Below are 12,316 nucleotides of genomic sequence, written 5' to 3' on the forward strand. Positions count from 1 at the left end.
AGCAGTGACTCCGCTCTCCCGGGTGCCCTGAGGCAGACCTGGGAGCACCGGGCCTGGGGGCTGTAACCTCCCTGGTCCCCGCGCTGATCCCTGGGCCCTTATTATCCTGAAGCAGTCTCCTTACCGTCTAGGTTTTCAGTGTCCACTATTAATTTTTGATGTCCTGTTTTCATAAATGTTGCGATATTGTAGGCCTCTTGCTCTACTCCTCCGCAGATCTGCGAATTTCTCTCCCATGCATAGAGGAAGGGGATCATGCTCCTCCCAACAAGGCCACCATCTTCTAGAAGACCACATTTTCTTTAATCATTCACCCTTCATCGAATACTTAGGTTGGTTCCATGCCTTGGCTATTGCAAATAATGCTGTTGTGAACATCGGGCTGCATACATATTTTTGAGTTAGGGTTTGGTTTCCTTTGAATGAATACTCAGATGTGGAATTGCTGGATCATACTTCTTTTTTAACTTTTGGGGGAAACTTTATGTTATTTTTCATAGTGTATGTACCAATTCACATTCCCACGAACAGTGCACAAGGGTTCTCTTTTATCCACGCCCTTACCAATACTTGTTATTTCTTTCCTTTTTGATGATAAAAGGCATTCTAACAGATATGAGGTGATGCCTGTTAGAATTAATGACTCTATTACTTTTGATGAGAATCATGATGAGGCAGCATAATTGGTAAAAAGGGAAATAGATTTGGAGTCCTTGAGTTCTAATCTTGATCATTTTACCTTTGCGACATACTAATTGTTATTGCCATGGTGGAGCAGAAAGACACTATGGGAACTTTGATTTAATTATATATGAGAATTTATAACATTTTACAAAATGAAACTAAATATATAAAACATCTTTAATATGAAAATTATAAATGCCACAAAATCCTGTAAAATATAGTAAATCTAGTAAAATATAAGTAAAATCCAGTAAAAAGCTTGTTAAAATATAAACATGGGCATTTTTTAACTATTCTTTTTTATTTAAGATTTTATTTATTTCTTTTAGGAAGGGGAAGGGAGGGAGAAAGAGAGGGAGAGAAACATCAGTGTGCAGTTGCCTCTCATATGCCCCTTGTTAGGGACCTTGCCTGCAACCCAGGCATGTGTCCTGACTGGGAATCAAACCCGGTGGCCCTTTGGTTTGCAGGCTAGTGCTCAATACACTGAGCCACACGAGCCAGGGCTAACCATTGGCATTATTATAACACAAGCCATTGGCTATATAAGAATGGCTGCATAAGCTCTTATTTGGCAATAGCTCATACTACCCATCTTATCCCTAAGAAGCCACCTCTCACATCTCTAGATGCAAATATATTACATCCTGAAAAGGCCTGTCCACTCTGTGTCTATGATTGGACTCCTATTCTCACAGGGACAAAAAAGAAGAGGAATGGAATGTGGTCCTGTTGCTTAAGAGGAGCTGGCTTAATGAAAATGTTCTCTAATTTGGGATGCTGCCTAAAAGACTTTGGAGATTTGAGTTGCAGTCCAGTCTCTAACAACCTGATAGTGAATCCTCACTCAATAGATAGTGCCAACCAGGAACTGTCTGAGGTAGTTAGTAGAGCAGTGTCAAATGCCTATAGCTGCATCACAATGGGAGGAGCCCACAACTTGGTAATTGGTACTGTTAGTGGCCATGCCCAACAATGTCCAGACCTTTGTGTGATCTGGGATGCCCACACTGACATCAGTATACCCCTCACTACTTCATCTGAACTGTGACTTTTCATCCCAAGAGCTGTGATTTTTCCTAAGTCTAACCTTGTACCTCTTCCCCAAGTATGTACATTGGTCTAAGAGACATGGACCCTCCTGAACATTTTCTTTTCTTTTTTTATTTTACTTTATTTTAATTGTTCAAGTACAGTTTTCTGCCTTTTATTCCAATCCCAGCCCACCCCCCAGCCCTCCCTACCTCCCTCCCATTTCCACCCCCTAGTTTTTGTCCATGTGTTCTTTATACTTGTGAATATATTCTTTTAATGAATTATGATATTCGCTATTTTCCCATGAGAGACATAGGTTGACTTGATATCCAGAAGGTGATGGAACAGACATTTGGGCTGCTGATTGGCAAAAAACAAAGGCAACGTCTGAATTTTGGTATTAATGAATTTGACCCTGCACTTGCTCTAGCAACAGGAACCCTTATTGTAGGAGGACTAGCCTGTTGAGAAGGCATGTACATCACAGAAAATACAGAATTCAATGCTGAATTTTGTTGGAGTCATTCTTCAGTTGGCTATTCAGAGAAGCCAAGGCTGTTGCTGGCCTGGCAGTGGATGTGATTGCTTTAAGTTTGGTGAGACAGGGAGGGAGGGCACAATGCCTTTGACAGACTTTCTACTCCCAGTTCACCAGATGAGTCAGAAAATGAACATGTTAGAATTTACTGTGTGCTGACATATGTTTGTCACAGTGTACAGACATTCCAGAGTTGTGAGGCATTTTGAGGGGACAGACACTCCATGACCATCTTGAACAATACTGCCTTACTGATAATATTTACCCATTCACACAATTGTAAGATTTTCTTTCCCCTCCAGTTTGGTGACCAGTAACACTGTAAATGTATTTTGTAGTTGACAGGGTATTAATATGTTGGAGTACAATGTAAATTTTAGGAAATCATAAGTAGCATTTACTACCTTGGTAAAAAGAAAAGGAATAGCAGCATATATGAATTTTTTAAAAACTTGGCTGTACTTGAAACTTTTTTTAAAAATCAAGAAAAAGTCAATATAAAATATTATTTGGTCTTCAATAAGAAATTATTGTCCTTATGAAAATAGGGTTAAATGATATCACCAAATGAGTGTACATTTGTGTAAAACCTTAGAAATCATGAAGGGTTTTTTTTTTTCCTGAAACAATAGGGGGGAAAATGGAGAGGAAATAAACTAATTCTAAATTTTTTTCTTCATCTTTAGGGAGTTCTATCTCTTTTTAATAACTTTGAGGGGATTTCTAATCTTTTTGTCTGTTTTCAGTCTTTTTACTGTTAAGAAGGGGGAGTTTTGTTACAAAGAATTTTGTACCTCTAGTTCTTTAGTTTCTTCAAGTATGGAAGGAGAGTGGGATGTATTACTTGTATTAATTTCAGTACTCTAATTTTCATATTTCACTGTTTTTGAACTAGCATGTGAATTTGCAATGGAAGTTTTGCTGTTTTTTGTTCCTTTCACTGAGGATTATAAATTTATTTAAAAAACATACTTTGTCAATGAGTTAATAATATTTAATTAAAAATTTTAATGCAGTTTATAATTCTCTGGGGAGGGTAGACTTTGTTTTGCAGTTATATGTGTATGTATAAAGTAAAAACATGAGTCATTAATCTCTATTTCAAGATGTAAATATTTCAGTATTCAGATGAAATAAAACAATGAAATAATATCACTCTAACAAAATATCATTTTGGCATTTAAAATTAACATAATATCCTAAAGAATCAAAAACCAGTATTATAATTGCTGTATAAAAGTATTTGTTTAATATGAAAAGCTGAGTGATCTTTTAATTTGAACGTTTCCTAAAAATTAAGAAAACAATTTTCTGTAATAAATGTTTTTGGCAAGGTATCACTAGATGATTGAGGGAAGATTCTCAAATGTCACTTCCTCTATAGTCTCTGATTCACACATGGTGCTCCCCTGCATTTGCATTTCATATTATACAGAGTTCTTAGTTTTTTCTATTCCTACTTGTCACTGTTTTCATATCATATTTCCATTGAAATCAGTGAGAGCAGGGTCTGAATTTTATTCTACTTCATATTCATAGTGTACAGCACACAGATTATTAAAATTTTGAGTGGATGAATGAATGAAATGCAGAAGTGGGAAGGTTCTGTCGAATAAGTGTAACGTTAAAGGTGGATGCAATGTGGATAGGTAAAGAGGAGTGTATTCTAATTCATGGCTGTCATAATTTGTTTTATGAGGCGATGAAAGATTGATTGGTATATTCTCTAAAAAATATCTTGTTTTAAAATGACATTCGTTTTCTCATTTTCTTAAAAATCTGAACTAATTTCCACCATACAGATGTGCTAATAATAATTTTGTGAAGGAAGTATTACTGATTGACTTGTATATTCTTTTACTACTCACATGTTTACTTTACTAGATCCTAGACCTGGGCAAATTCAGTTCCTTAGTTGCCTTAGCCACCTTTCATGTGCTCTGTAGTTGAAAAATGTTTATTGTACTAGGTCCTAGACCTGGGAAGTTCAGTTTCTTAACTGCATTGGCCACCTTTTGATTGCACTTGGATACTGACTACATTTTGGATAGGGCAGCTATGTAGAACGTTTCTCTGAAATCATCAAGTTCTATTGAATATTGCTAGGATTTTAAAAAAGTAATGTCTGATCCCTGCCTCAATCTAGTGTCTGGGAACCAAAAGGATTAGTACTTGTTAGAGGTAAATCAGATTAATATATGAATGACAAACTAATTTCTGTTCAGAAGTTTTTCTTTATTGTTATTAATTCGGTTTATATCTAATTGTTAAAATGTTAGTTGGAGGTGTTGAGTTTCAAAAGAAATGAAAACAATTAAAATAATAGAGGCTGTACAACCTACCAAATAAACAAGAGAACTTTGCTATGGAGTCTGTTTCTACCAACTGCAAACTTCTTTTTTCTCCACCTTAAAAAAAGAATGAGCTTGCAGGTTATTAAGAATATAATTTTTTTCTGTTACATTGGGTGTCCAGCCACATATTGAGGCAGGATTGAAATTTTTTATCTACTGGGGACTGCTTATATTTAGTGTTGTTCATTATGGCATGTAAAAGATAAAGCTTATAAAATAGTCTCATTTGTACATTTCATTTGTATCTGGAATTTTATGTGAATTTCCAGTTAAGGGTACCAGGCCAGAGATTTAGTGTTAAGATCCTACTTCCTGTGTAACACTATCAGAATTACTATGTAGCAGCCATTTTTCAACAAGTGTGCCGCAAGAATTTTTTTCCCTTAGATTGCCAAATAAAATAATGACAACAGACAACAACAGATAGCTCTTAGGTGTGAATGAACCAAAATTATGCCTCTTTTTTTTTTTTTTTTGGTCACATTGGCAAAAAATACAGTTTTTGGTATGCTGCAGAATTTTAGTATTAGTTTATGTGTCATGAGATGAAAAAGGTTGAAAATTGCTGCCCTATAGAATTAGTAACTTTTAGTGTGGGGCAGAGGAGAAAGATTTAAAACGTTAATGTATAGACTTTCTCTACTTAATTATAAAAGTAATGTTTCTTTTCATAAACTTGGAAAATAAAATATAAAGATGAAAATAAAATGACCCAGATATTATCATTATAATTTTTCTGTATATTTTCCCAGTATGTCTTTCCTCACAGTTACGATTATTTAGTCCTAAACTGAGGTTCTGCTTCTTGCATAAGTAGCAGGATTTTTTAAAATTCTCATAATTTGTCACTCACTGTAATGGACCATATTTTATTTCTCCATTGTTGTATATTTAGGTTCTTTCAGGCATTTTTTTGCTTCCTATACTGAAATTGTACACTGGGAAACTCAGGCAGTGGTGTGCAGCTATTCATATTCCTATAGACAAAGAGGGACTTTATTTGCTCAGAAAAGTTCCACCCAACTTTGAATTATACGTTTAGTTAGGAATTATATAGTGACTGACAAAGGTTCTGGAATTAAATAGCAGATATTCCATCATTCCTAGCAGTCAAGTGAATCCATGGACACTGGACCCATATTCCTTTCATTCCATTGTTACTATGCATAAAATTTTTAACTACATCTGATTACTCCCTCAAATTATTAAATATAGGAATACAAGGTCAAAGGATTTGAACTTTGAACTTTCTTGACATATACCACCAAGTTATCCAGAAAGGTTGTGCCAATTTACATTCTCAAATATAGGTTGGGAATAGAATAAACTACGAATAAAAAGGAATTGCCTCAACCTGTATAGGGCAACTATGAAGAAAAGAATGCCCATTCTCATGACTTCTGTTCAACATCGCCAGGGCAGTTAGGCAAGAAAATGAAGTAAAAGGTAACCAGATATGAAAGGAAGAAGTTAAAGTGTTTTTAATTGGTTTGTGTGTTTGTATCTGTATACACACAGCACAGAAAATCCTATGGAATTCATTAAAAAACTCTTACAACTAATAAATGAGTTTAGCAAGGTAGCAGGATACAAGAGGAATATGCATAAATCTGTTTTAGTTCTGTATACTAACAATGTACAATCCAAAGCAAAATTAAAAAGCAGTTTAGAGTTCCAGTCAAGAAGGAGCAGTAGGTAAACACGACTTACCTCCTCAAACAACCACAGCAAAAATTACGGCTGGACCATTAAAACAAATATCATACAGAATTGTCAGAAAATTCCTTGGTTGTACAGAAGTCTGACAACCAAGGAATTAAAGAAGTCACATTCATTCAGACAGGTAGGAGCGTGTGGTGGATAAAAATCAAGAGGGAAAACTTGGGAGCCAGGGATCCCAGCCCCACACTAGGCTACCCAGCCCAGTGTTCCATTGCCAGGAAGATAAATCCCCATAACTTATGACTGTAAAAACCAGTGGGGGTTGGGGTGGCAGAAGAAATGGTGAAATTTTTGAGTTGCCTGTTAAAGGTCCCACAGCAGACTTGGGACTTAGACAGACTCACTCCCTCTAGGCTTTAGTGCCAGGGCAGCAGCTGGAAGGGCATCAGTGGCATACAGGGAGAGATTGAAGTGTTTGGTATCAGGGCAAGTGCCAGGGGGCAGCTTCCTCCCGGACAGAACTCCAGAGCCAGGCATCAGCATTGACCCCTTCCTGAGCCCTCCCCCACACAGAGTCACAGAGCAGCAACAGCATATAGGAGACTCCATCAACCTAGTTCATGCAGTTGCTTCTCCCTGGTGGTTACCTAAGGCTCTGCCGCAGCTACCTAACTGGTGTGCTTTTCTACTAAGGTGGAGTCAGAGCAGTTCTGCTTCTAATACAGAGGTACTCAATTTTTTGATACCAGAGACTGGTTTTGTGGAAGACAATTTTTCCACAGGTCGGGTTTGGACAGGAGGCAAACAAAGCTCAGGTGGTAACGTGAGTGAAGCATTGCTTGCTGGCCTGCCACATACATCCTGCTGAGCAGCCTAGCTTTTAACCAGCCTGTGGCCTGGGAATTGGGAACCCCTGACTGATAGGGGTCTCCCATAGAAACAAACACAGGGAGGATGCCAAAATGAGGAGACTAAGAAATATGGCCCAAATGAAAGAACACAACAAAACTCCAGAAAAAGAACTGAGCAAAATGGAGACGAGCAATCTATCAGATGCAGAGTTCAAAACACTGGTTATTAGGATGCTCAATGACCTCACTGGGTACTTCAACAGCATAAATAAGACCGAGGCAGAAATGAAGATTACAGTAAGTGAAATAAAGAAAATTTACAGGGAACCAACAGTGAAGTGGATGAAGCTGAAAATCAGATCAATGACTTGAAACATATAAGGAAGAAAAAAAAGTACCACAAAAAAAAGGATAGGCTAAGGAGCTTCTGGGACAACTTCAAATGTGCCAGCATTTGAATCATAGGGGTGTCAGAATGAGAAGAGGAAGAGCAAGAAATTGGACACTTACTTGAAAAAAAAAAAAAAGAAAGAAAGAAAACTTCCCTAATTTGATGAAGGAAGTAGACATACAAGTCCAGGAAGCACAGAAAGTACCAAACAAGATGGACCCAAAGAGGACCACACCAAGACACATCATAATTAAAATCCCAAAGGTTAAAGATAAAGAAAGAATCTTAAAAGTATATAGTTACCGACAAAGTAGTTCCCAGAAGACTACCAGCTGACTTCTGAAAAGAAATTTTGCAGGCTAGAAGGCACTGGCAAGAAGTATTCAAAGTGATGATAAACAAGGACCTACAACCTAGATTACTGTATTTAGCAAAGCTATCATTTAGAATTGAAGGGCAGATAAAGTGCTCCCTAGGCATGGTAAAGCTAAAAGAGTTCATCATCACCAAGCCCTTATTATATGAAATGTTAAAGGGACTTATTTAAGAAAAAAGATCAAAACTATGAACATTAAAATGGTAATAAATTCACAACTATCAACAGTTGAATCTAAAAGACAAATGAAGCAAATAAGCAGAACAGAAATGGAATAATAGATATGGAAATCATTTGGAGGGTTATCAGTTAGGAGGGGGCAAGAGGAAGGTTGGGGGAAAAGGTGCAGGAATTAAGAAGTACAGATTGGTATATACAAAATAGATGGGGATGTTAAGAATACTATAGGAAGTAGGGTATCCAAAGAATTTATGTGCATAACCCATGGGTATAAACTAAGGGTGGTGATTGCTGGAGGGGGAGTATCAGGTGGAGGGGGCAAAAGGGGAAAAATTGGGACAACTCTTAATAGCATGATAATTAAAAAGTTAGAAAAGTTTAATTCATTATAATCTTAAAAAAAGTATTTAGGAATAAATTGACAAAAGAACTGTAAGACCTATACTTTGAAAACTACAAACATCATTGAAATAAATAGAAGACCTTAATAAATGGAAAGACATTTCATGTTCATGGGTCTCCATACTCAGTGCAGTCTCTTGTCAAAATCCCAGTTGGCTTTTTTTCATAAACTAACAAACTGATCCTAAAATTGATGTGAACATTCAAGAGAGAGAAATTAGCCAAAAAAATTTTTTTTAACAAAGAGGATTCATTCTTCTTAATTTCAGATTTTACTGCAAAACTAGAGTGATCAAAATTGTGGTGCTGGTGTTTGGATACACATATATACCAGTGGAATAGAATTGAGAGTCTAGAAATAAGCCCTTGCATTTATGGTATTTTAAGAGATACTAGGACAATTCAGTGGAAAACAATAGCCTCTTCAGTTGTCAGTGCAGGGTCAAGTGGATGTCCACATGCAAAAGAAGGAAATTGGACCTCTTCCGAACACTGAACACAATTATTTAACTCAAAATAGATCATTGGCCTGATAAGAGCGAAAACTAAAAGCCTCATAAAAAAATATGAGTAACTTTTTGTTACCTTGGATTAGCCTTTTTTAGTTACAGCATTTAAGGAAGGTACAGTAAAGGTCATTGACCAAAAATATAGTATATTGAACTTCATCAAAATTAAAACCTTTGCCCTGGCTGCTGTGGCTCAGTGGATTGAGCTCCAGACTATGAACCAAAGGGTTGCTGGTTCGATTCCCAGTCAGGTCACATACCTGGGTTGCAGGTCAGGTCCCCAGTAGGGGGCGCTTGAGAGGCAGCCACACATTGATGTTTCTCTCCTTTTTCTTCCTTCCCCTCTCTATAAATAAATAAATTCTTTTTTAAAAAGTTTTAAAAATTAAAACCTTTTATTCATTAGTGGATACTACTGAGAATGTAAAGAGACAAATCATCAAATGGGAGAGAACATTTTTAAAATCACTAATAAGGGACTTGTATCTAGAATGTACAGTTGACCTTGAACAATGCAAGGGTTAGGGATACTGACCCCACACATAGTTGAAAATCCACATATAATTATTAACTCCCTAAAAGCTTAAGTTGTTCCTTAGTATTTGTGGGGCGTTGGTTTCAGGATACCCTGTGGTACCAAAATCCATGGATGCTTACTTCCTGTGTAAAATGGCATAGATCAGTGCATACAGTCAGAGCTCCAAAACTGCAGATTGAAAACAAAACAAGTATTTATTGAAAAAAATCCCTATATAACTGGACCTATGCAGTTCAAACCCATGTTGTTCCAGAATTCTTTAAAACTAAATTTACAAAAGAAAACCTTCAGCCCTGGCTGGCGTAGCTCAGTGGATTGAGTGCGGGCTGCTAACCAAAGCATCACAGGTTCAATTCCCAGTCAGGGCACATGCCTGGGTTGCAGGCCATGGCCCCCAGCAACTGCACATTGATGTCCTCCCTCTCTCTCTTTCTTCCTCCCTTCCCTCTCTAAAAATAAACAAATAAATAAAATAAAAATCTTTTTAAAAAACTTAAAAAAAAAAAAAGAAAACCTTCTTAAATGGAGGATCCGAATAGACAATTCTTAAAAGAAAATACACAGACAGCCAATAAGCACATGAGATGTTCAACATCATAACCACTGGGGAAATGCAAATTAAAACCACAAAGGGATAACACTTTATAACAAAAGGATACTGATAGCTGTTAGAAAAGATGTAGAGAGACTGGAGGACTTTCATATTTTTTTTTTATGGGATTGAAAAATGGTATCCCCACAATTGAAAACAGTCTGGCATTTTGTCAAAATTTTAAGAATTACCACATGACCTAGAATTTCTATCCCTAGGGATATATCTCAGAAATAAAAACATACGTCCACAGAAAAACTTCCATACCAGTGTTCATAGCAGGATAATTCATAATAGCCAAAAAGAGCAAACAACATAAATGTCCATCAACTGATGAATAGATAAAATCTACTTATAGGTATCCTACTTTCTGAATGTTTTTGTTGTGCCACTTTGCTCTTATGAAGGACCCACATTAGTACCTATTTTTGTTAATGGAAAGAAATCTAAAGAGCATTTTAATTTTTACATAATGCAGATCTTCTGTAAAACTGAAGTGATTTATCACAAATTTGTGAAAAGTATGGAATACTCTTAGCTTTATACCATTGACTTATAAAAAGTTGTATAGGAATCCTCTTCTTTCGGGTAGCAGGGGGAAATCGGCGTGTCCATGTAGTGGAAGTTATTCTCTCATAAGAAGGAATGAACTAAAATCAACAAATTGGATAACCGAAATGAAATGGGCAAGTTCATAGAAACAACCTACCAAGAATCATGAAGAAGAAAATCTCAACAGACCTATAACTAAGAGGTGATGAATCTATAATCGAATCTCCAACAGAAAAAAGTCCAGAACCATATGGCTTCACTGATGAATTCTACCATTTAAAGAATTAATACCAGTGCTCTTCAGATTCTTCTGAAAAATTGAACAAGAGGAAATACTTACCAGCTTATTCTGTAAGGCCAGCATTACTTTGATACTGAAACCAGGCAAAGACACTACAAAAAAACCTACAGATATTGTGTAAATATTCCTGGTGAATATTTACACAAAAACTTTCAGCAAATACTTGCAAACTGAATTCAGCAGTTTATTAAAAGGATTATACATTATGACCAAGTAAGATTTCTGGATTGCAAATATAATTCAACATATGAAAATAAACCAGTGTAATACACTACATTGTAATATACTACTTAATATACATTAACAGGATTAAGGACAGAATCACATGGCCATCTCAGTATATGGCAGAGAAAGCATTTGACAAAGTTGGGCACCCTTTCACGATAAAAACACTCAACAGACTGGAAATGGAAGGAAACTATATCAACATATTAATTGCCATATTAATATGTGAAAAGTCTGCAGCTAACATTCTCAGTGGTAAAAGACTAAAATTAGCATTTCTTATAAAATCAGGTAGAAGAGAAGGATACCTGCTTTTGTCACTTTCATTCAACTTAATGCTGGAAGTGAGTAGTCAGCAATTAAACAAGAAAAAGACATTCAAATTGGAAAGGAGGAAATAATGTTATTTCTGATCGTAGATAACATGAGCTTATATGTAGAAAATCCTAAAGAGTCCACATACGAAAAAAGAATAAATAAAAGCACCCAGAAAAGTAGCAGGGCAGAAAATCAACATGCAAAAATTTTCTGTACCCTCAACAGTGAGCAATTTGAAAAAGAAATGAGAACTAGTCCATTCATAATAGCATCAAAAGAAATCCATTTATAATAATATCAAAGTAATAAGATTGGAATAAATTAAGAAGATGAAAGACTTGTAAACTGAAAGAAGACTCCATTAAATGAAAGACATCTCTATTCATGGATTAGAAGACTTAATGTTGGTAGGGTGTTAATACTATGCAAAGTGATCTATGTACTGTATTTTTCAGACCATAAGACACACCTAGGTTTTAGAGGAAGAAAATAGGAAAAAAATTTGAAGCAAAAAATGTGGTAAAATATTTCATAACATAATATTTCACCAGTATAAATGTAAACAGAACTCAATAGCAGCATTAACAACCATTATTCCTCCCAAATTTTGCAGTCTGAAAAATAGGGTAGGTTCAGTACAATTCCTATGAAAATTCCAACAATGCTTTTTTGCAGAAATAGAACAGTTCACCCTAAAATTCATATAGAATCTCAAGGGACTCCTAATTACCAAAGTAATCTTGAAATAGAAGAACAAAGTTTGAGATCTCACACTTTCTGATTTTAAAAATCACTACAAAGCTACAGT

General features: G+C 36.0%; 1 protein-coding gene and 1 pseudogene across 1 annotated transcript in view; both read left to right on the top strand.

Annotated features, from left to right (window-relative positions):
• CDK13 (cyclin dependent kinase 13) overlaps window positions 1-12,316 on the top strand; it is a 142,781-nt gene that overhangs the window by 56,220 nt on the left and 74,245 nt on the right.
• On the top strand, window positions 1,068-5,031 carry LOC118497128 (annotated as a pseudogene).

Source organism: Phyllostomus discolor, chromosome 10 (assembly GCF_004126475.2).
Source record: "Phyllostomus discolor isolate MPI-MPIP mPhyDis1 chromosome 10, mPhyDis1.pri.v3, whole genome shotgun sequence".
NCBI classification, from domain to species: domain Eukaryota; kingdom Metazoa; phylum Chordata; class Mammalia; order Chiroptera; family Phyllostomidae; genus Phyllostomus; species Phyllostomus discolor.